This window comes from Chelonia mydas, chromosome 5, assembly GCF_015237465.2.
Source record: "Chelonia mydas isolate rCheMyd1 chromosome 5, rCheMyd1.pri.v2, whole genome shotgun sequence".
NCBI classification, from domain to species: domain Eukaryota; kingdom Metazoa; phylum Chordata; order Testudines; family Cheloniidae; genus Chelonia; species Chelonia mydas.
This window is the reverse complement of record NC_051245.2, coordinates 71,188,301-71,213,285: the sequence shown is the minus strand read 5'-3', so window position 1 is coordinate 71,213,285 and position 24,985 is coordinate 71,188,301. Positions and strand designations below refer to the sequence as shown.

The 24,985-nt window shown below is 41.5% G+C and overlaps 1 long non-coding RNA gene across 1 annotated transcript; it reads right to left on the bottom strand.

Moving 5' to 3' along the window:
• Window positions 1-5,377: 5,377 nt before the first annotated feature.
• On the bottom strand, window positions 5,378-24,707 carry LOC122466088. Its single transcript, XR_006291329.1, has 3 exons — window positions 24,637-24,707; window positions 7,495-7,498; window positions 5,378-5,640 (listed from the first exon to the last, which is right to left on the bottom strand). It is a non-coding gene; the product is annotated as an uncharacterized LOC122466088 (long non-coding RNA).
• Between the last annotated feature and the right edge of the window lie 278 nt (window positions 24,708-24,985).

Sequence of the window (24,985 nt, the reverse complement as noted above, 5' to 3'; positions counted from 1 at the left end):
CAATATTCCTTTGCCTGGACCACATAAAGGGGAAACTGCGGCAGTCATACTTGTCTTGCAGCATCTTACTGCAGACGGGCACTTCAGGCAGAGCTTCCCTATAATATGGGGATGATATAGTTGGATGGTGAGCCTTTGGTGATCACTCTTGGTTTGCATATTAATGCTGTAGAAGTGTGTTCTGATTTAATAGTTCCAGTAATTACTGAAAAAAGCTAGTGCGTAGTCAACATATGAGTGCAAAGTCCACTGGCTCTGGGTGCATTTGGAAAATCACCGAAGCAAAACAGAATCCTTCATTATTTGTGAAGTGCTTGAAAGTGAATGATCTATGCAGATTATGTTAATTCTCTAATAATACTTGAAATTATGCAAAGGGCCTTCCCACTGAGACTCTGAAGCACTTTCCAAACATTAATGATTTTAGCTTCACAACATCACTGTGAGGTAATAAGAATTATTACCTGAATTTTACAGATAAGGCAACTGAGGGTAAATGACTTTCCCAAAATCATACAGGAAATTGGTGGCAGAGCCAAGAATGCTGATTAACTTCTAGTCTTGAAGAACATGCTTCCTTCCCTACAATCAGAAAAAATATACATTCACGTTGTTTTGTTTACTTTTAAATGTTAGGTATCTAGAGATATTCCTAAAGCTGAATCAAAGCAGCCTTAAGGGCTTGTCTTCCTACACAACACTATTACGCCGAGGGAAGAGTGTCTCCCATTAGCATAGTGAATCTATTTCCCTGAGAGGCAGTAGCTATGTTGACAGAAGAAGCACTCTTGTTGACACAGTGCTGTCTACGTGGGGAGTTAGGTTGGTATAACTACATGGCTCAGGGGTGTGTATTCTTCTTTTGGTTGCACTGTTGTAAATGATGAATTTTATTTAAAGTTTTTAGGATAGAAGGTGAAACAGCCTAGGGTCAATTATCCCTGAGATGGAGGATACCTAAGATGTGCATGTGTAAATGTGTCCTTATGTGAGTGTGTCTAAATGTTTCTCTTTCTTGGCTGACTGCTCTCTTCTGCATAAAGGAGATTCTCCAAGACTGAGTAAAGTTTGGGAGGCAGGTAGGATGGTCACAGGTAGAGGCTGATCTTGGAGGAACTCAACTAAGGGAGCTGCATCCTGAATGTCTATAGAGGCCTGAAATAAAACACAGAGACAAGTCCCTTGTTCTGAGAGCACTATACAAAAGCTACTTAGGTCTGTATATATTTGTAAATGTCAATAAGATGACAGTTAATATAAAGAGTGCCAGCTACATGCATACAAGAATGTGTAGTATTATTCATAAATTTGTACCTCTAATAAAGTTGTTGTCGGTATGCACTATAAACGACTTACTATTAAACAGATCTTAACTTGGGGTCAGAAGAGGGAAGAGGGAGAGCAGCAAAGGCTTCTGGGACTCTGCAGGACTATAAAGAAAAGGACCTGGGGATTACAGTGGACGAGAAGCTGGATATGAGACAACAGTGTGCCCTTGTTGCCAAGAAGGCCAATGGCATATTTGGGCTGTATTTGTAGGAACATTGTCAGCAGATTGAGGGAAGAGATTATTCCCCTCTATACGGCACCGGTGAGGCCACACCTGGAGTATTGTGTCCAGTTTTGCTCCCCCCCACTACAGAAGGGATGTGGACAAATTGGAGAGAGCCCAGTGGAGGGCAACAAAAATGATTAGGGGGCTGGGGCACATGATTTACGAGGAAAGGCTGAGGGGACTGGGGTTAATTAGTTTGCAGAAGAGAAGAGTGAGGGGGGATTTGATAGCAGCCTTCAATTACCTGAAGGAGGGTTCCATAGAGGATGGAGCTTGGCTGTTCTCAGTGGTGGCAGATGATAGAACAAGAAGCAATGGTCTCAAGTTGCAGTGTTGGGAGGTCTAGGTTGGATATTAGGAAACACTATTTCACTAGGAGGGTCGTGAAGCACTGGAATGGGTTACCTAGGGAAGTGGTGGAATCTCCATCCTTAGAGGTTTTTAAGGCCCAGCTTGACAAATTGGTGTTGGTCCTGCTTTGAGCACGGGGTTGGACTAGATGACCTCCTGAGGTCTCTTCCAACCCTAATATTCTATGAGTCTATGAAAGTCCCAGATGATGACAAACTCAGAGCAGATCAGGGAAAATGAGCTTCATGATACAGATCACGTCTGGGTTAGATTGTATGAGAACCCCATCTGAGGGCTGAACGGAAACATGAGCAAACCACTCAAAGATGAGTATTTGTGTATGTATTTTATTCTGTTATGTTTGTCTTCAGTAATAAATCACCTTGTGGTTTTAAAATTATACCGCTGTCCAGGACTCTTTGATCCTAAAATTTCCACTCTACTCGCTGATTTTGTTATGATTTGTGTTTGGCTCTGAGGTCAGAATTCTGTGAAAGAAAATACAACGAATTTATTTCAGAGACAGTTTGAGATTGTGGAAGTAATCTTTGTGGTTATCTGTCATGCTGGACAAGGTTGACATGAAAGACGACAAGAAAGACAGGAGTGAGTGAGGAGGACAAAATGTACTTTTGTCTTTATGTATGCTTTGTTCACTAGGGTATGTCTACACAACAGCTAGGAGGTGTGCTTCCCTGCTTGGGTGGATACACATGTACTAAGATGCTAAAAATAGCAGTGTGCCCATGGTGGCACAGGTGGCAGCTTGAGTAGAAGCCTGTCCTAGGTACACACTCAGCTGGCGAGCCTGGGTTGCCACAGCCACACTACTATTTTGAGCATGCTAGCTCAAGCAGAGCTAGCACGTGTATGTCTGACCAAGCTAGAAATCACATACCTCAGCGGCTGTGTGGAAATAGCCTAAGTCTTGTACTGGAGAAAGAGAAGGAGACAGATTTTTAACACAGATTTAAAGCTTTATTTCCATGACCGAATGGAAGCCTATCTAACAGTTTAACACTTCTTTTCAAGGGGAGAGAAATTCAGCTGAGACATTCAACAATTACTGTCAACATTATGGAGTGGCAGTCGTCATTCCAGACAAACAATGGGAGCTCTCTTTCCACTATTAGCCTGACACTCAGCTGCCCCTTTTCCCCAATTAAAAGATTATAAAATCCAATTTCTTATCAGATGGATGCATTTGCAATAATCTTAGTAATTTTTTATTTTGGCTCTTGCATATCTGCATTTGCAAATGTTCATGAGCGCTATGGAGAATGAGGGAGTTATGAGTAGTATATATTTTTTTAAATATCATATGCCCTTCAGGTTATATATTTGGTATAGAACCTGCCTGAATGCACGGAATTAAAGGAACCCACAGGAAATGAAACAATGGGAATGATAAAGGTCCTGGAGGAAACAACGGGGAGCGGAGGGGGAAGCTAACAACTGGGGAATAGCCCCTATGGGGATCCATTCAGGCTAGAATGGTTTACTCTTCTGCAGGCTGAGCCTAGGATCAAAGGGGATCCTCAGCCTCCAAGAGCTAGAACAGGACGGCTGGATAGAGAGCGTAGTCAGAGGCTTCCGGAAGTGTGTCAGAGAAACTGACACTGACTGAAGGCGTGTCAACACTGGGAGCTGGGGGTGCAATTCCCAACCTGAGGAGACGTACTCACTCTAGCTCTCATCCCGCTGGCATGCTTAAAACAGAGTGTTGATGCAGCACTACCAGAGGCAGGAGGCTCTAGCTGCCCCAAGTACACCCCTAGTGTCTCTGACAGGCACACACGTGGGGCAGGTAACCCCGCCCACTGCTTGGCCTGCCCCAGATACATTGTAGTCTTAGCATGCTAGCTCACTGAGAGCTAGTATGACTCTCAGACTGGGAATCACAGCCCCAGCTCCAAGCGTAGGCACACCTTGAGACCTAGCGACAGGTAGCCTGCTGCAGCAGGGACGGGTCCCTTCTACCTGCCAGAGATAGTTAACTGGGCTGAAGGGAACTTACAAAAGCTGGAAAGGAAAGTTTAAGGTGTAAAAGGAGCATCTCTTGCTTCCCCAGTCCTGGACAAACTGTGTATCAGACTCATCCCCTCAACACAATTTAGATCTATCTGAATTTTATTTTATTTTATTTTATTTTGCTCATTAACACCAGGTACTTTGACATGTTGCCTTTTACCTCTGAAAAGGATTCTGGTAGTGGTTATCAGGTTCTTCAATGAATCAGCAATCTGGAGAGATCTGATCTCCCCACCTACTTCCCAGATGTCAAAAATTCCCACATTTGACTTCATTTAACCATGTTCACTCTTTCACCTACAGGTATATGAATTACTCGTGATATTTATCGCTAGCAAAATCCTAGAATATTACTTGCCACCTTTAATTTTTAGTGAGGAAACCTTAGCTAAAAGGGTGTTAAAAAAACAAAATGACATGAGTAAAACAAAAACAAAAAAAAAGGCAAATGAAATCCGTTATAACAGAAACAGAACAAAAGCTAATCTTAAAAGGGGAACTGAGATTTAACAAACACACACTGTACTAAAACAGCGAAAAGGCACTTCACATTCTGTTTGGTTTAACAAGAACATGACACTTTACTGGGTAATTTATTCAGCTGCTGAATAGCCAAGATTTGCCAATCAGTTATAAGGATTGATTTGAGAAACTGGAAAAACAGCTCGCATCATAGATGGATAAGCATTAGAACTCTTTCTTTCAGCTGCATCAAACTATAATTGGAAAGTTGGTCCTGTGACTATGTTGACTGGCTCCTACCTTCTAAGCTGCAAACAACATGCAGGTAATTAGGAAAGTTCTGAGAGGTTTAAAACAGTTGTTCAAATCAGAATATCCTTCCATATGATCAGCGGGTGCAGTTCAGTCCCCTTTGTTCTCTGCCGGTGGCATTCAACAGTTTAGTCTCCTGAGGACTGTAATGCTTTGATCTAATTCTGGTTGTTGTTTAGGTATGGGGGTGGCTGGATGATATTTAGTGGCCTGTGATATTCAGGAGCTCAGGCTAGATGATCTGATGGCCCCTTCTGACCTTAAACTCTCTGACTTTGAATCAATTTACAATAGGTGATTTTTATCTCCAGTTTCCATAATCCACACACAGCCCCTTGCAAGCCTATTTTAAATGAATGAAGCACTTCTCATCTTGAAAAAGCCCAAAGGACTTTATATACAAACTAAGGGGACTGATTCTACCTTTCAGGTAGTGACTTGTATTGGGTGAAGGTATGAGCTCTGGGAGAAGTATGAAACTGCAGAAAAACCTGAGTGTCTCTGGATTAAGTTTAGAAGTGTGATCAACAAGGGTGATGTGGTGGTGGGAGTCTGCTCTCGACCACCAGACCAGGGGGATGAGGTGGACGAGGCTTTCTTCCGGCAACTAACGGAAGTTACTAGATCGCAGGCCCTGGTTCTCATGGCAGACTTCAATCACCCTGATATCTGCCGGGAGAGCAATACAGTGGTGCACAGACAATCCAGGAAGTTTTTGGAAAGTGTAGGGGACAATTTCCTAGTGCTAGTGCAACTAGGGGCAGAGGTCTTCCTGACCTGCTGCTCACAAACTGGGAAGAATTAGTAGGGGAAGTAAAAGTGGATGGGAACCTGGGAGGCAGTGACCATGAGATGGTCAAGTTCAGGATCCTGACAAAAGGAAGGAAGGAGAGCAGCAGAATACGGACCCTGGACTTCAGAAAAGCAGACTTTGACTCCCTCAGGAAACTGATGGGCAGGATCCCCTGGGAGAATAACATGAGGGGGAAAGGAGTCCAGGAGAGCTGGCTGTATTTTAAAGAATCCTTATTGAGGTTACAGGGACAAACCATCCCAATGTGTAGAAAGAATAGTAAATATGGCAGGCGACAAGCTTGGCTTAACAGTGAAATCCTTACTGCTCTTAAACACAAAAAAGAATCTTACAAGAAGTGGAAGATTGGACAAATGACCAGGGAAGAGTATAAAAATATTGCTCGGGCATGCAGGAGTGAAATCAGGAAGGCCAAATCACTCTTGGAGCTGCAGCTAGCAAGAGATGTTAAGAGTAACAAGAAGGGTTTCTTCAGGTATGTTAGCAACAAGAAGAAAGTCAAGGAAAGTGTGGGCCCCTTACTGAATGAGGGAGGCAACCTAGTGACAGAGGATGTGGAAAAAGCTAATGTACTCAATGTTTTTTTGCCTCTGTCTTCACAAACAAGGTCAGCTCCCAGACTACTGCACTGGGCAGCACAGCATGGGGAGGAGGTGACCAGCCCTCTGTGGAGAAAGAAGTGGTTTGGGACTATTTAGAAATGCTGAACGAGCACAAGTCCATGGGGCCGGATGCGCTGCATCCGAGAGTGCTAAAGGAGTTGGTGGATGTCATTGCAGAGCCATTGGCCATTATCTTTGAAAACTCGTGGTGATCGGGGGAGGTCCCGGACGACTGGAAAAAGGCTAATGTAATGCCCATCTTTAAAAAAGGGAAGAAGGAGGATCCTGGGAACTACAGGCCAGTCAGCCTCACCTCAGTCCCTGGAAAAATCATGGAGCAGGTCCTCAAGGAATCAATTCTGAAGCACTTAGAGGAGAGGAAAGTGATCAGGAACAGTCAGCATGGATTCACCAAGGGCAAGTCATGCCTGACTAATCTAATTGTCTTCTATGATGAGATAATTGGCCCTGTGGATGAGGGGAAAGCAGTGGATTTGTTGTTCCTTGAGTTTAGCAAAGCTTTTGATATGATCTCCCACAGTATTCTTGCCAGCAAGTTAAAGAAGTATGGGCTGGATGAAAGGATTATAAGGTGGATAGAAAGCTGGCTAGATTGTCTGGCTCAACGGATAGTGATTAATGGCTCCATGTCTAGTTGGCAGCCGGTGTCAAGTGGAGTGCCCCAGGGTTGGTCCTGGGGCCGGTTTTGTTCAATATCTTCATTAATGATCTGGAGGATGGTGTGGATTGCACCCTCAGCAAGTTTGCAGATGACACTAAACTGGGAGAAGAGGTAGATATGCTGGAGGGTAGGGATAGGTTACAGAGGGACCTAGACAAATTAGAGGATTGGGCCAAATGAAATCTGATGAGGTTCAACAAGGACAAGTACAGAGTCCTGCACTTAGGACGGAAGAATCCCATGCACTGCTACAGACTACGGACCGAATGGCTAAGCAGCAGTTCTGCAGAAAAGGACCTGGGGGTTACAGAAGCTGGACGAGAAGCTGGATATGAGTCAACAGCGTGCCCTTGTTGCCAAGAAGGCCAATGACATTTTGGGCTGTATAAGTAGGGGCATTGCCAGCAGATCGAGGGACGTGATCGTTCCCCTCTATTCGACATTGGTGAGGCCTCATCTGGAGTACTGTGTCCAGTTTTGGGCCCCACACTACAAGAAGGATGTGGAAAAACTGGAAAACATCCAGCAGAGGGCAACAAAAATGATTAGGGGACTGGAACACATGACTTATGAGGAGAGGCTGAGGAACCTGGATTGTTTAGTCTGTGGAAGAGAAGAATGAGGGGGGATTTGATAGCTGCTTTCAACTACCTGAAAGGGGGTTCCAAAGAGGATGGATCTAGACTGTTCTCAGTGGTAGCAGATGACAGAATGAGGCGTAATGGTCTCAAGTTGCAGTGGGGCAGGTTTAGGTTGGCTATTAGGAAAAACTTTTTCACTAGGAGGGTGGTGAAGCACTGGAATGCGTTACCTAGGGAGGTGGTGGAATGTCCTTCCTTGGAAGTTTTTAAGGTCAGGCTTGACAAAGCCCTGGTTGGGATGATTTAGCAGGATTGGTCCTGCTTTGAGCAGGGGGTTGGACTAGATGACCTCCTGAGGTCCCTTCCAACCCTGATATTCTATGATCTATGATTCTCTCTTCTACTGAGTGGTGAGGCCATGCCGCAAGAGCAGCCTTCCTGGTCAAGGATCATAAGGACAGCAACTCTGTCCAGCCCTTTGCACTATTGCCTCCCCCTTATACAGCTGAGCAGGGCCAGCCAGAGCCTGGCCCTATAGTATAATTATGTGTGTTTGCACTTATATAGCTGAAATCACTTTCACAGATGAATTACAGCCACCTCTAAGGTGGAATATAACAGCTGTTTGACAGGCACACCAATGCAATCCACTAGTTTTTGCACTAGGAAGTGAAGAAGAATGCTTGGATCTGCTAGTTGTTCAGCTAATTATGTAATCAGACATAGTGATGCATGTTAGAATTTGGACGAGAAACTCTTCTGAAAATGCCAGTGGATTTTTTTTTAAACTTCATATTTATTGCCTTTCATTTTTCAAAAATCGTACTGTGAATATTAGCTATTTGTCTACATCTAAAAGAAAGGAGTGGATTACCACAACCTAGGAGACGCATTAACAAAGCCATTCAATAACTTCCCTATTGTCTCAGGGTAAACTGGCCCTGTATGTGCAGTGGGTTAGCCCAGGGGTAGCCCATTTCCTCAAGTGAAGGGAATGAGTCATGTGCTGGGAGTAGATGACTCAGAATCAAGCCCGCTGGGAGTTATAAAGGGCAGATTGAGCCAAGTTTGTTGAGGTAGCCTGCTGGGCAGAAGGGTGGTGGTGGCGGCAGAGGCGGTGGCAAGGCTACATAGCTCCCGGGCAACTTGCTGATACAACCCAGCCTGAGCTAGGACAATCCATTCATGTAGCTCTACTCCCAACGGTATCCAAAGAAATGAGGAAAGATACAGAACAGGAAGTTAAGGAACTGATGAGTTGGAGCTTTGGTGAAGTATAAAGGGCTTTTTAACTACTAAACAGATACAGTATATATAATAAGTGGTTGGGGGGGATATCTGTGGGTATCTTCTGTGCAAGTGAACATGCTGTGAGATAAGAATTGTTTTCTGGAAGGAGGGCATGTATGTCTCCTGTTTATATTATACTGTTGTCTTTAGATAATAAATTTTAGCTAAGTTGGTCTCTTGAACACTTTAACTACACATGGGGTTAGTTATTAAATCAACTGGCTATATTAATCAACATACCTTTTACCCTTAGTGGGTGGGTGTAACCATTAGCATCCTAATGTCTGCAAGGGAAGGGTTGTGACCAATGTGACCAATCCTTCCAAGGCTCCCAGGAAAGGGTGTGGTGGGGAGCCCTAGTGAGCCTATGGACTCAAGGAAAGGAAAGAAATTCAACTATCCTTATTAAACTTACAAGAAAGAAACCCAAACATTTGAAAGTACAAACATTTGCAGTTAAGGTGTCTAAACCAGATTGCTTTAAACCTGCCTCCATCCTGATGCCTTGAGAAAATTAGACTCTCTTAGCTAACTGTAACACCTCAACTCCAACTCAGCACCTGGCCCTGAGAATCCATGTGACAGCCAGGTATCCAAGCATCATTACTCACTACAACACTCTTGTAATGATGTTCACCCTTAAGTTACTCAGAGCTGCTACTCTACTTCAGAATTTTGTCTGGGAAAGTTTTGAAAAAAACTGTTCCTCAGAATCTGGCAGTCAACCATAACATGAATCTCTTCTCAGGGGAAAGCTGGTAGAATACACAGAATTGACACAATGCCCTGAAAATAAGATTGAAGAATCCCACATTCCCCCAGACTCAGGGGTTTAACTGAAGGAAAATAAAGTAGCAATAGTCTACTCAGAACCCATACATATTTCCCAAGTAGCTGGATGTTTCTGCTAGTATTGGCCGTGAAATGGTTAATAGTGACAGGACTATCCTCTTTAGGCAGCTGGGTTACCACACAATAAGACAGATGTGTGGTTCAAATTGTTCACTGCTGTTGTTTCAGACTGCACTCAGACAAGCACTGGACCAGTTCATCTTTAAAGGTTATCTGAGAAAATATTTGCTAATATACAATTCTATGTCTACGTACTGTGTGCTTGTTGTATGAAACTCTTTGTGCACACAATAGACAACATGACCACAGAGCGGATTCAAATAGATTTGCAGATTGCAAACTTTTAAAGTGGTGAATTACCTACATATCCTTGAGTTCTGATTTAGTCCTACCAGATAACGGTGCAGACTAGAGAAGAATACAGTCGGGTAGCACCTAACGCACATATTGTAGGGCACACTGTTTACCTTTGTTTGCTCATTAGAGGCCACGTACACAGGGCTGTGTTGAATGAAGTGACTGGTTGCATATATAATGTGACTATTTTAACTAGTCTGCCACAGCTAGAAAATTCTGATTGAGCTTCCGCAGGAAACACAAGAGAACAAAACTGCCTGCAGTGTTCTAAATGAAGCACGACATTGCCAGTCAAAGGGGATATTACAAAATATACTGGAGGATAACAGAAAGCTGAGTATATCTACAGAGATAAGCACAAAATAGGCAAGGCCCGGACAAGCTTCTCACCAAGTATTAATCTGGCTAATTTTCTAATCCCCTTGGCAGAGGTGGTCACAAAAAATGAAATTCAGGATTGGCAGAAGAGCAGGGAGTGTAAGAAATGGGTGGAGAAGTGCTGGAGCAGCCACTTACAGCAGAGAGCTAGCACTACCCAAGGGAAGTATCAGAAAACTATATATAGCCACACGATTGAGGATGCAGAATATTTAAACATGTATCATAAGTACGTCTTGCACCCTTACGACCATTATAAGGTTAAGATGATTTTCAGAAGTGACTTGTGAATTTTGGGTGCTCAACATGACACCCCAAGGGGCCTGATTAGCAGAGGGTGGGGGCTCTGCAGTTTCTGAAAGTCAGGGCCCTTTGAGCTGTGTCATGTTGGGCACCTATAACTGAGGCACCCACAATGACTAAGTCACTTCAGTTTTTGTGTGCCCGCATCAGCTTTAACTGGATTCCTTGCAGCAATTTTCAGGGTTTGCTCAGCAGTCCCCAAGATTTCAAGCTAGTGCTCAGGCTCTTTCCTTCCACTTGGCCTCACCTAAGTTTAGGACTATTTGAACACAATTACAAGCTGTTTCCTCAGGCGAGTACTCAGAATTCATCCAATACTTTACAATTGACCTTAAAAGGAAGGAGGTCTGTTCCTATTCACAGCATGATGATTTCTTGAATTTATCATGCTTACGTTTTTAAATTAAGTTTTCTTTGCAGCAATCTAATTAAAACTGGCCAAATTAAGGCAGGACAAGACTGTTGATGTTCCCTCTCTTTCAGAGATAATGAATTCAAGCCAATTTTTTACTAATTCTTAACGGTCAATGTCTGGAAAAGTTCAAAGCTGTTTCTGTGGTTACCACTTAGCTTGAAAACTGATAAATACCAAAAAAATCCACAAAGAATGAATTTTCATCCTGTTAACGTCACTTACCTGGTCACCTGTGCTGAAGGACAGGAGTGACTTTTTTCAGTTAATCTGTGGAATTCACCCCGCAGAGTGAGTTTTTTGTATAGATCAACCAAAGCATTTCAGAGAATGGATAGGTTCTCTGCCATAAGGAGTGAGTCCCATAAATGTTTCAGGACCTGTTGCATAGTTCAGATTAGATTCAAAATCAGAGACCCACAAAACTCTTAATGAAATAAGTCCTGGGAATGGAGGAGAGAGGGAGATTTCCTCATTTTTACAGATCTATTTCTTTAACACCTTAACTTGTCAAAGCACAGATAGATGGCAATAAACCATCTCAGAAGAGAAGAATGTCATTTAGTGGAGGACAATAAAGGTTGAACTACAGAAAGTCTATTTATAATTATGAGCCAAAGGAGGGAAGTTTATCACCAAAGCAGGAAAATAATGTGTGATAGATACATCCTATCTGATCATTAAAAGCAGGAAGGTTCTAGCCTTTAGACGCAGGCTGTCTGGTACCAAATCAAAAGAAGTTTGGACATCACTGACATGCTAGTAAGACAGGATTTGTCCCTCAAACTGTTTGGAAGCTTTGTTTGTAATAGTAAGGAGTTCTACTAGTTGTTAAGGCTTAACTTCCCTTCCTCTCTTGCAGCACGTTCTTGATATTATGCTGCATGAAAGTAGCTTGGCTGAGTTACTCTTGAGACCAGGATCCACATAAACAGCAGCCCTCATGTTTCCGGTGCAGGTTGTTTTTCTTGTGCTCTCCACTCTGCTTCTTAGTCCACTAATTAGTCTCATAGGAAAATAGCATGCAGCAGAGTAAGAGGAGGGTGATCTAAGGGCAAAAATAGCTAAGTCATCAATTTAACAGCATAACATTGCCTTTATAAAGAAAAAATCTATCCAATTGTAGATATATACAGCAGACAAAAAAAAGAGAGCTAAATAATGGAAATCTAAGACTGGCATATGGCAGCCATTATGAAAAATGTAGAGTAGAAATGACAGGCATTTTAACTGTATGAATATAATTGGTATCACAGAGATGGGTTTGAGATGGAAGCAAAGAGTCAGTCTTCCACAGGAGTCAGGAGACTTTATGGAAGCCAACATATTCATTAAATTCTTGAAAGGTTAGGCAAACCAAAAACTTGGCTTTATTAACAGAAGGATAGACTACAAGACAAAAGAGGTAACATTTCATTATACACGGTAACTGTTAGAACCCAGCTAGAATTCTGTGTATAGCACTAATTGTCATACAAGAGGCTCAAGGCATTTAGAACCTTGTAGATGATGTAATGAAAGTTTACCAGATATCACACATTTCTGAGTAGCCACAGTCAGGATTGGGATCGTATAGTGCTGGGTGCTGTAAAAACGTGGAAGGAAAAACAGCTCCAGTCTCAAGGAGCTTAAACTAAATTATAAGGAACAGTTGTTAGTCTTGTTTTCAGTTGAAATAGGAGATTTGAGGAGACCTAATAAAAGTTTCCAAATTTGTTAAAGTAGGTAAAAAAGTTGATATTTTTCACAGAACTAAAAACCAGGGGATGTCGTTGAAGTGTTTGGCACTAGGAGTAAATAGGGAACTCAGGCAGAACTACATCATACAGAGGGTGAAACCCTGTGCAATCCCTTACTAGGAAAGGCTCGTAATCCAAAAATAAAAATTGTTTCAATATAAATTGGTTCAAAGAACAGATGTTTCATTTCTAGAGAAACAGGAGACTGTGAGAAGTCTTCTAGGGGAATGGGAAAAGCATGTGATTGAAATCAAACAAAACAAAGTAAACTCAGGAGAGAAACCTGCACCTAGCAAAGCAGATGGCTCAGTGGATCAATCAGTATGTTTACAAATTGCTAGCTACGTTCGCACTGAAAAGGGTTTTATGAGTCAACTTTTAAATAGCTCTCGGTTCAGGTTGGAGAAGCATCCAAAAGTTTGTATCGTATTCAGAACTTCCCCAAATGATCAGAAATGTTGGGAAGCATCACAGTGAGGACCCCAGGGGTTCTCAGGGTTGTCAGGCATCTTGAGACCACCTGCCCTTGGCATGAGCAAGTCTTGGCTTAGCCTGCTGTGGATCAGCTCCCTGAAGCCACTTGCCACACAAGCACTGCCTTCCAGGCCTCCACAGGCCTCACTTTGTCTGTACAGGTTAGCGATAGGCACACACCAATCCCCAAATCCTCTAAGTGCCCCTCTGGAATGCTCAGCCCCTGTTCCACTGCCCCCTCACAGAACTCTAGGAATTCATTCTGAGAAGTTCTATGGCCTGTGTTACCCAGGAGGTCAGACTGGATGGTCACAATGGGCCCTTCTGGCATTGAAATCTGTGGAAAGAACACAAATTCTATAATAAAGAAAAATCTAGCAGCCAACCCTTGCCATATAGTGTAATAAAAATAATCAGCCAAATCCTTAGAACAACAAAGACTGAAAACGCCCCACACACCAGACTTCAATTCTCAATGTTCTTCCCACCTCCTCAAAAGCTCTGGTTGAAAGATAGGGTGACCAGACAGCAAGTGTGAAAAAATGGGGACAAGGAGTGGAGGGTTATGGGCTTCTATATAAGAAAAAGCCTCAAATATCGGGACTGTCCCTATAAAATTGGTACATCTGGTCACCCTATTGAAAGATGACACTTATAGTGTGCCCTGAGAGTCAACAAATTCAGGCTATTTCTATTTCAGACCAGAAGAAAGTGAGTTATAAAGATGTACAACCTCACAGCAGCCCCATCTCTAGTTTGAGTGCTTCTGCTCTTTTCAACATAGAAGAACCCCACAAAAAATAGGCAGGTCCCAAACCAGTAGGGGCTCTGGTATGGGTCTTTTATACAAAATCTTTAGGCTGGGGTTGTAACACACTCATGTCCCCTGCGGATCAGGCCCAGAGCATGACCAGTAACATGCTTTCACCCCAAAGGAACTCAGTTACCACCCCAGCTATAGAGTCTTTGCTCTTTAGCTCAAGTTGTAGTAGATCAAGTTTTCACCTCTGGAGTTCCCACAAAAGCAATATGTCAATGTAAGTTGCTGCTACTTTTAATTGTTTTCATTATAACTAAGGGAGAGAATATTTTCAAACTGATTTATAATACTTCCATGATGTGTACAAAGCCTTTTATTTAGAAGTGTCATAAATATAAAGGGAAGGGTAAACACCTTTAAATCCCTCCTGGCCAGAGGAAAAACTCTTTCACCTGTAAAGGGTTAAGAAGCTAAGACAACCTCGCTGGCACCTGACCAAAATGACCAGTGAGGAGACAAGATACTTTCAAAGCTGGAGGGTGGGGGAGCAAAGGGTTCTCTCTGTCTGTGTGATGCTTTTGCCGGGACCAGAGCAGGAAAGCAGGTCAGAACTCCTATAAAGAGTCAGTAAGCAATCTAGTTAGATTCTGTTTTGTTTAAATGACTGATAAAATAAGCTGTGCTGAATGGAATGTATATTCCTGTTTTTGTGTCTTTTTGTAACTTAAGGTTTTGTCTAGAGGGATTCTCTATGTTTTGAATCTGATTACCCTGTAAGGTATTTACCATCCTGATTTTACAGAGGTGATTCTTTTACTTTTTCTTTAATTAAAATTCTTCTTTTAAGAACCTGATTGCTTTTTCATTGTTCTTAAAATCCAAGGGTTTGGGTCTGTGTTCACCTATGCAAATTGGTGAGGATTTTTATCAAGCCTTCCCCAGGAAAGGGGGTGTAGTTCTTGGGGGGGTATTTTGTGGGGGGAGACGTTTCCCCTGGGCATTTCCCCTGTTCTTTGTGTAACACTTTGGTGGTGGCAGCGTTTAACCTAAGCTGGTAAGAATAAGCTTAGGGGGTCTTTCATGCAGGTCCCCACATCTGTACCCTAGAGTTCAGAGTAGGGAAGGAACCTTGACAGGAAGGTTTTCTTTTTTAGTTTTGAGTATTCTTAGAAGTTTGTGTCCAAAACTCTGTCAAATAGTTATCTCATGCATTTTTCACATTGGTGTTCCTTGGTGGGAGTAGCTACTGAGGATTTGACCTCTTCTGTCTTTGATAACTCCAACAGGAACAGGTAGTTCTGCTGTCTCTCTTATAGGCTTCTACTAAATTCATATCTCATGTGCTCTGGTTGCTGGATCATGTTGAATTTAATGGTGGCTGAGCCTATTAAAGATGATGAGCCCTTGTAACAAGAACTTTAAAATTAAAGAGAAGGTTATAGCTCATGACGGATGGAGACAAAGCCTACTGTAAGATCCTAGGGAGTGAGGGGAGTTAGGCATCATTGCAAGTTCATGAGGAAGGCAATGGGACAGTGAGGGAGAGCAGGGATGAGTAAACCTTATGTACTCCATGCCGTCTGCCAGTTAGCATCAAGAGGTCCTTGGGTCACATTCATGACTTTGCATTCCCACTTGATAACTTTCCCCCAGCAGGCCATGACTCATCCAGCTCCCTACTTAGGCCAAGAAGGAAGAGCATGAAGTGATGTCATAAATGGGGGCTTTGTTAAACTCTGCTAAAGTCTGAGAAAATGCTCAGAGGCCATCTCTCAAATCACTTATAGGGGCATAAGTCCTCACATAAGTACTTTGTTAATGTCCAGTTTAAAACTTCAAATATTTTTTTCCATAGACATGTGCAAAATTGGGACTAGAATAGTTTTCCAGTGGAAAAGATATATATTTTTCCACTCTCCCATACGTCAAAAATTGTTGAAGGGATTTTGCTCACACTTCCCCATTTAAAAAAAATCACCTTGAGGCAGACTACAGCCCTAGAGATGGCTGTTTCACCAAGTTATGATCATGTGAAAACATGGGATGTCATGGAAACTGTTTTGCAATATTAACTATAGAGGGTGAAAACAACACTTGACCTGTTAGCTTTGCTCCAATGATTGTCTCATGATCCTAATTAGACACCACTCCCAGTACATGCAGAGAAAAAATATAGAAAAGATAAAAGAAATGCAGTAAGAAGACAGTAAATATAAAATCTCCGTTGTGGTTAGTTTACTGAACAGGATGCAGCAGCAGTATCATTAATCCTTTCTATTTCTTTGCCAACCCTGATGTCAAGCAACTAGTGGGGTAGGACTAATAGAAGCTGAGTGTGGATATTAACTTTCTCTTTTGTAAGTGTCTCTGTATCATTTGTGTTTAGTAGTTTGCTGCTGTGTAGCACCAAGATAGAAAAGAAACAAGGACATGTTGAAATAAAAAGTAGATAAAATAAAATGGTTCATAAAATGAACTGGCTCAAACTTAGTTCACTGTTTGAACTGAAATGGAAATGTATCAGCACCCCTTTCTCCTTCTGTTTCCACAATTTCCCCGCAACTCTTCCGCAATGGGGAGGTGAGTACCATGAATCCAACTGCACCAGCCTCTGAAGAAGATCAAATGTCTGATGAATAAATTTTAGAAACTCTCAAATTTACCTAAATTACTGCTAATATGCCTATAAATGATAGCTCAACATCTACCATAACTAAAAACAAAAATCTTTTTGAGCATGTGAGTGCTGACTTTCTAAAAGCTAGTCACCCTTTCATTTCTATCCCAGATCTCTAGGCACTTCCCTGATACAAATCTTAGTGTGTCAAATTACCATGGTGAGGTTCCCTGAAAGGATGCCTGTAGTGTAACATCTGGGTATGATGAAGGCTTGAGTAAACAGTAATACTTATGTATTAGTTTTGTGGCATCCAGATTCTTAAACTTGTTCCTGAACTAAATACTGTTGCTCATCCTGGATGTACTTTTAGTGAAGAAATTCCCCTTTGAGTGGGAAAGGAAATATTCCTCTAGTAGTTAACTAAAAGACAATTAAAGGTGGTTGCTCAAAGCGGCTCAGGGATTTGGAATGTTAGGTGTAGGCCTGGGGAGATGAATTAGTGGGCAGTGTGCAGGGGAAACAGTCAAAGGTGGACAATGAACCTAATTTATCACTTCTATCATCAATTATTATGTGGATAGCAACACTACATGAGTGTGTCTATGTATATTTATATATGGCGGGGTTGGGGGGGGGGGGGGGAAGAGGGAGGTATTTGTTGCCGGAGGTATTCTGTAGTTATTTCTAGGCATAGGCAAGATCACACCCTTCTGTTTTGTGGTTACAATTTCTCTCCCTCCCCTAATATCTCCTTTTTGCTGATCATCATGTCTTTTGTTATTCCATACGGTCAAGGGACAGAATGAATGATAATTTCCCAAGAAAGATTTTTCCATCAGAGTTACCCTTTTAATCCATTTTTCTGGAGGGCCAGTGGTGGTGTCTGGTTATTCAGCTTTTACTTACCTCCAGAAAATAGCTGGCTCTGCTCCTTCACCAGGGGTACAGGAGCCTTAGGTTATCCCTGAATACAAAGCTTCCGCATGGCAACGTGATTTACTACAGCTTTGCTAGACTTAGGGTGACCAAACAGCAAGCGTGAAAAATCAGGACAGGAGGTGGGGGGTAATAAGAGCCTATATAAGAAAAAGACCCAAAAATCGGGACTGTCCCTATACAATCGGGACATCTGGTCACTCTAGCTAGACTACTCTTTCAACCATTGGATTTTCCAGTCACTGTCCTATACACGTTGTACAAATGCCAGTTGTTATTACTTGATGATGTGGCTACATATCAAGGAGCCTTATTTAGTAGAAGGTTCTTTACTGGATCAAACAGCACACTTTTCAAAAAAGGGAAAAAACCCTCAGCAGAATGCAGAGTATTTTCTATTCAACTATTAATATTTATACTACAGTAGCATCCAGATGCCCTCTGTCAGGCATGGAGCCAATGAATAAGACTCTGAAAAGAATCACAAACATAGACATAATCCCTGTCCAAAAGAATTTACAATATAAGAAGAGTAACATATTAAAATTAGCACTATACAATATCAGTAGAGCATATGTTAAACAGATAAGAACTGGCTAACAGACAGAACTCGAAGACTAGTTGACTACAGGAAATCATCACCTAATGCAGGTTCCAAAGGGATATGTTCAAGGCCAGCCTCTATTCAATATTTTTATCGATGATCTGGAAGTAAGTATAAAATCACTGCTGATAAAACTTGTGGGTGACAAAGATTGGCAGACTCACAAATAATGATAAGGACAAGGTAGTCATGTAGAGCAATCTGGATTGCTTTGGTAACTGGGCCTATTCAAACAAAATGTGTTTTTAATATAGCCAAATGCAAGGTCATCTAGGAACAAAGAATGCAGGCCATACCTATAGAATGGGGGACTATATCCTTGAAATCAGTGACTCTGAAAAGGATTTAGGTGTCATCATAAAGGACAAACAACTGAACATGAGCTTCCAGTAGGGTGACCAGACAGCAAGTGTGAAAAATCAGGACAGGAGGTGGGGTATAATAAGAGCCTATATAAGAAAAAGACCCAAAAATTGGGACTGTCCCTATAAAATCGGGACATCTGGTCACCCTGGCTTCCAGTGCAATTTGTGGCAAAAAGGGCTAGTGCGATCCTTGGATGTACAAATTGGGTAGTAATGAGTAAGAGCAGGGAGGTGATTTTACCTCTGTATAAGGCATTGGTGAGACCAATATTGGAATATTGCATACAATTCTAGCGTCCACATTGTAAAAATGTTGAAAAATTGGAGAGGGTGCAGAAAGGAGCCATACAAATTATTCATGGGCTGGGAAAAATGTCTTTCAACAAGATACTTAAGGAGCTCAATTTGTTTAGCTTATCAAAAAGAAGTTGAAGAGGTGACTTCATTACATCGTGGCATAAAAACAAGTACTAAAGCTTTTCTTGATCTAGCGGAGAAAGGCATAATGGGAACCAATGGCTGGAAGTTAAAAACAGACAAATTCAAATTAGAAATAGAGCACAAATTTTTAACATGGAAGATGATCAACCACTGGAAAAAACTACCAAGGGAACTGGTAGATTCTTCATCTCTTGAAGTCTTCATATCAAGATTGGATACCTTTCTGGAAGATCTGTTTTACTCAAGCACATGATATTGGGCTCAATATAGGAGGAACAGGTTGAAATTCTGTGGCCTGTGCTATATAGGAGATCAGACTAGATGATCTAATGCTCCTTTCTGGCCTTAAAACTATTACATTGTGAATTCAAAGTATGTGAGGAGACTAATATTATCATTCATATATAAAATAATATCCATTAATCCAGAGCTGAGATTCCAGAGTAACTCCAAAACTCCTATAATATCACTTCTGAAGACCCACTTTTCTGCCATTCAATATTTATTTGTGCAACTCTGTGTGTGTGTGTGTGTGTACATGTGCGCACGCACACACATACAATCTGTATATATCTTTGCAATTACACAAATAAATATTGACTTCCCCACATAACCCTAAAGCTAGCCACTGGCTACTATCTTGTTTGTGTCATGGCAGAAGTGGGTCTACAGAAGTGATTTTATTATGAGTTTTGAAGTGACTTTGGAATCTCAGCTCTGGGTTATGGGAAATGGAATACTGGCATTAAAAAGAGGAAGCACATCATTCCCTAGATGAGCTTGTACTATTATTCTGAGAAAGCATATCACCAAAGGTTGCTAGACTTCAGGAGGAAATTAATTAATCAAAATACAGCATAGCACTGAAATAAATTAAAAGCTAATTTATATCTCTCTGACTGGTCCGGCAATCATTACATTTCCCCAGTTGTTAGAGTTCTTTTAAACATGCCTTTGTTCATGAAACAAGCCCAGGGCCTCAGCTCATCAAGACATTCCTGTTATTTGCTATTATCTGTGTGGGTAGAATATATTATAATAGCTTTAACAATTGCCTCTGTAGTACATTCACATAACATGTAACGGATTTAAGAGGTTTTTCCTGTAAATGCACCTGGAGAAACTGTTGTCGAGTCTAATTTTCAGCATGTTTTTTCCAGTGTTTATCATGTGTTTAAATGGACTTTATTATGTATATCATAGGCCAGATTCTTAACCGATGAAAATTGGTATAGCTCCTTTACTCCAGATTGTGTGTGTGTGTGTGTGTGTGTGTGTGTGTGTGTAATGCTAAATATGTACAATAGAACATTGGTTTTATTTCATCCAGATTCTGAAAAATCCCCAACAGCATTATTCACAGCTACAAGTGTATGTATAAATTCAAGTAATTTACTGGCATTGGCTTACTAGGGAAACCATTTATTCTGAAGCAAAGGTTCTCAAATGTCCATGGGGATCTTCATAAATAAGAAGCAAAATAGTTCATATAAAATAAATAAGGACAATGCCCTACCCAACCTGTTCATAATCGTCAACCAAAATTTATACCAAGCCTCTTCTGAAGTTCTAAAACACAGTGAATGAAGATCTTCTGAGATTTCCAGTACTATTTTACAGAGTCTAGAGGTCCAATCTTTGACTGCTTATTGAAACCCAACTTTTGAGATTCAACCATCACTGATCTCCACACGATTTTCAGCCATACACTGCAGTATGTAGCTGCATGCAGGAGTAGGTAACTGGGCCTGGAACTGGGAGGGTGTCAATCAAAAGGATCAAAATGGCTGATGCCGTGCTAGAGTATCAGAGCAATCCAAATTAACGGAATATTGGACTGGAATAAGAGGAGTTACATATCTTTACTTAATGCATAAAAGTTACATATCTTTACTCAGTAGGGCATTAAGTAAAAACTAGCAGGGGTTAATGGGACTTCAGTGCTTCATAAATAGTCTTTCCACTGCAGATGGGCTGAACTCCAAATCTGAATGACAGGTTACACCAAAAATTGGGCTATTCTTCAGAAACTCACTAATTTTAAATATGAGACTTCATTTTAGTAATGGGTGAATCTTAAGTTTAGCAACTGATTGTTTTATATGTATGTACACCTAGAGAAGAACTGATCCTTATATACATCACTTTAGGATTGCTGGGTACCAGTTTTTCTCCCTGCTTTCTCTGGGCTTAAATAATAATGCTTCCGTCCTATTTCTACAACCACTAATTGGCCCACCCACTCTCTTGCAGGAACAACTCAGCAGGACTAGATATTTTCACAAATGTCCCTTTCTGATTCCTTTCTACAGAAGAAATAAAAACTCTACAATTACTTTGTGCTGATTACAAAGATTTTTTCAATATCTCTCTAATCTAAAGCACTTTATTACATGTGTGAAAACTGTTAATAGTGACTCCCTGCTGCTAACAGCAATTTAAGCATTGGATCAGAATATTAAACAGTGGTATCTCTTTGTACAGTATGCAACTCATCTGTACTCTGCAGTTCCATAAAGGTTGTAATAACTGTGATAGTTGTCACCAGCCTTCTCCTACACATGGAATCTGAAACCACAAGCGCATTCAGAGGTGTCAAAACAGGATTTCAGTTAGCATTTGTAACTCTTTATGGAAAGAAGGGGAACAAAATAGACTTACAAAACCAGAAGCTGGGGAAGTCCAAAGGCAGGTGTGGAGCTCCCTTGCCTTGCCCATGACTTCTGTTTGGGAGTAATTCTGAGACTGAAAGGTGCTCAGTTTGAGAAGAGCTTATGGAATACAGAGGTGCTCCAGTAGAGGTGATAGCTGCACCCTTGTTGTGTTCCTTCGGCCAAGTGGCATTGACAGACAACCCCCGACTGCTTTCCTTGTAGGATGTACGAACACCATGCTAGTGACAACATCTGCATTACCTTTACTACCACCCCTTTTTCCCCCTTCACTTACTCTTGAAATACTCTATCTTGAGAGGAAAGATGGTGTTGTGGCTAAGGCACTGACTAGGGCTCAGGTGACCTGGGTTAAAATCCTGTTCTGCCACAGACTTCCTGTATGACCATGGGTACGTCTCTTATTTGTCCCTCTGTTGCCCATCTATAAAATGAGGATAATATTACTCCCTTTGACGTCTAGTCTGTTCAGATTGTAAGCTCTTTTTTCAGGGGAGGGACTCTTTCTTGATGTATGAACAGTGCAAAGCACAATCAGGCCCTGATTTCAATGAGACCTGTATCAGAGTAGCAGCCGTGTTAGTCTGTATATGACCTGTAGATGTTACTGTAATAATAAATAACAATAACCTGAGTTGGTTGAAGGACCAGGGTTAGGCTCACTGAAGGACCAGGGTTAGGCTCAGATGTCTAATTATGACAGCTTGGAAAACAAGTATTACAATGCAAATGTGTTATCTTTATGGCATCCAAAGAGTCTGATCTTCATTAGATATGGGACTAAAAATCCCCACACTAGTAAAATCAGTTCTCATTCTGGAGGTCAAATTTGTACAACAGTAAAAGACCAGAACAAAAGTTCATTAAGGGCAAAAATATGATCTGCTATGTCACACCCGGATTTAACATTGATGTCAAAGAGTAATGTATATGTCTGAAATATGGAATTGGTGAGATGTGATATAACAGTATACTTGAATGGTGTGAAACCCTGGGCTTAGTTCTTTGGCCTCTCCCTATCCGTCTGCTTTGTGCTGGTCAGCAAAGACACCATGTCTTAAGTTAGCAGCCAGAAGTTCCTCAGGAATGGAGGAATCCCAGGGGGTGTAGACATTTCAGGGGTATGCTAGGGGCATGGCTAGAATGCATTGTACTCCTGAGCCAGCAGAGCCTCCTTCAGGTCACTCTGAGTTACATTTAGGCCAAGGCAGATCCCAGTTGGCTCCAGGATCAAAGAGGGGAGAAAAGGAAGCTTAATGACCTTTCATCCTTGCCACGAAGCTCAGGACCTGGCAATTTGGCCCTATAAAACTCTATGGGTTGGGCAGGAATTTACAGGTTGGCCTATGAAATCTGGCCAAGATATTTCCTTTTTGAAACCCTGTACAAATGTATTTAGTTTGATGCCATGCAGTGTTTGTAATGAGCAACTGGGCCAATGTGGTACTATTTCAGATAGAGGTGTATTACTGCACAGGCTCACGCAGGGGGTTTTACATAGAGATGGGATCTATTTGCTAATATGCGTTGCTGAATAACTGCAAAGATCCCATAGGATGTTACTTGTTTATCACTTTTATAGAAGTTCTGAAATGAGCCTGACTGCCAAGACTGAGAGCCTGTTAGAGACCTGTTGCCAGGAGAGCTGACAGAAGAGTCACTTGAACACTATCTGCATTTAACAGCAGAGGAGAATACAGTTGTAAGTGCTTTCTAGTCTCTTGTAGACTCAAAATGGAAACATGAAGGCTGCCATGAAGAACTAAAGAGTTAACCTTTTCTCTGAGGTACAACTGAGTGTCACAAACAATAGTACTGGAAAACAAATGCCTGTAAATCACTTTTTTGTTGTTTTGTATTAGATTCACAGGAGGGGTTCATTGCTTTGCTAAGAGAGCTAAGCACACAAATCAGAATGAATAATATATTCATCAGATTGTCTCCCTTTTGCTGCTCATGAAATAGTTGCAAGTGGATTGTGAAATTCTCAGATGCATTTGTTATTCTAAATTATTCACACGTTTCTTTTTTTACCCCACTGTAGATAAAGCACTGTAGCAACCTGAATGGAATTTGGAGAGAGAGGAGCACAGGTTGTAGGAGGGAAGAGTTTGGAGAAGGTGCCAGCAAGTCAATCTGTGTGCACCTGGCTGGAATGATAGTTGGAGTTCCAACATTTCTGTAAATAGTTCTAATAAACAGCCAGTTTAGTTTTAGAAATATGGATTCCTCTCCTGTTATTACATAGCACACTGTACACGAAACAGGCAAAAGGCTCTATGCACTGCTGAAGTCCCACTTAAGTGGAGCTTAGCTTTCTGCATTCTCCATGAACAGCTCATGAAGTCATCCCTGCAAATATTCAAACTTGGAAATTCATGTTGTATTGGTTAATCACATAAAGCATATGATTTTGTTTCTGCTCTCTGATTGGATGACACATAAACAACAACCAGAATGTAAACTGTAAAATATGCAATCACATCCACATATTAGAATCAACTTTTGACAAATAGTCAAGCATTCGAGCACACACACTCAATCAAAACCGCAAATATCTTGACCAACATTTCTGATTGCTTCTCCTAATCTATCATTATCACCTCAGTCATCTTCTGATTGTTACAAATTCAAATGAGACTTTTAAAGGGATGCAGAACTTCATTTAACAATTGAAGGCATTTAAGGAAAATCTCTTTGGTAAAGTTTTTTGAGGTGATTTTATTGATTTCATGGTAGTAATGGGGGACTTTAACTACCCACACATCTGTTGGGAAAGTAATACAGCAAAACACATGCCAATAATTTATTGGAGGTTTTGTATCAGGAATTTTTTTTTGTTCCAGAAAGTAGAGGAAGTAACCAAGGGGGCAGCCACTTTAAATTTGATTCTAACCAACATGGAGGAATTGATAGCAAATCTGAAGGTAAAAGGGAATTTGAGTGACAGTGATCATGAAATGACAGATTTCATGGTTCCCGGAAAGGAAGAAGTGAGAGCTGCAGAATAAGGACGGTGGACTTCAAAAAAGCGGACATTAACAAACTCCGAGAACTGGTAGGTAAGGTCCCATGGGAAGAAAATCTTAGGGAAAAAGGAGTTCAGGAGAGCTGAGAATGAATCGCAGGCACCCGAGTGTGATATGGACAGCAGCTACTTATCAGTGCTTTGTGCATTCACAGAGCAGCTGCATACGGTAGACCATCGCTTGTGGGCTAGGGAAACAAGCACTGATTGGTGGGATCGCATTGTCATGCAGGTGTGGGATGAAGACCAGTGGGTACAGAACTTTAGGATGCGTAAAGCAACCTTCCTGGAGCTCTGTGCTGAGCTGGCCCCCGACCTGCAGTGCAAGGACACCAGACTGAGAGCTGCCCTATCGGTAGAGAAA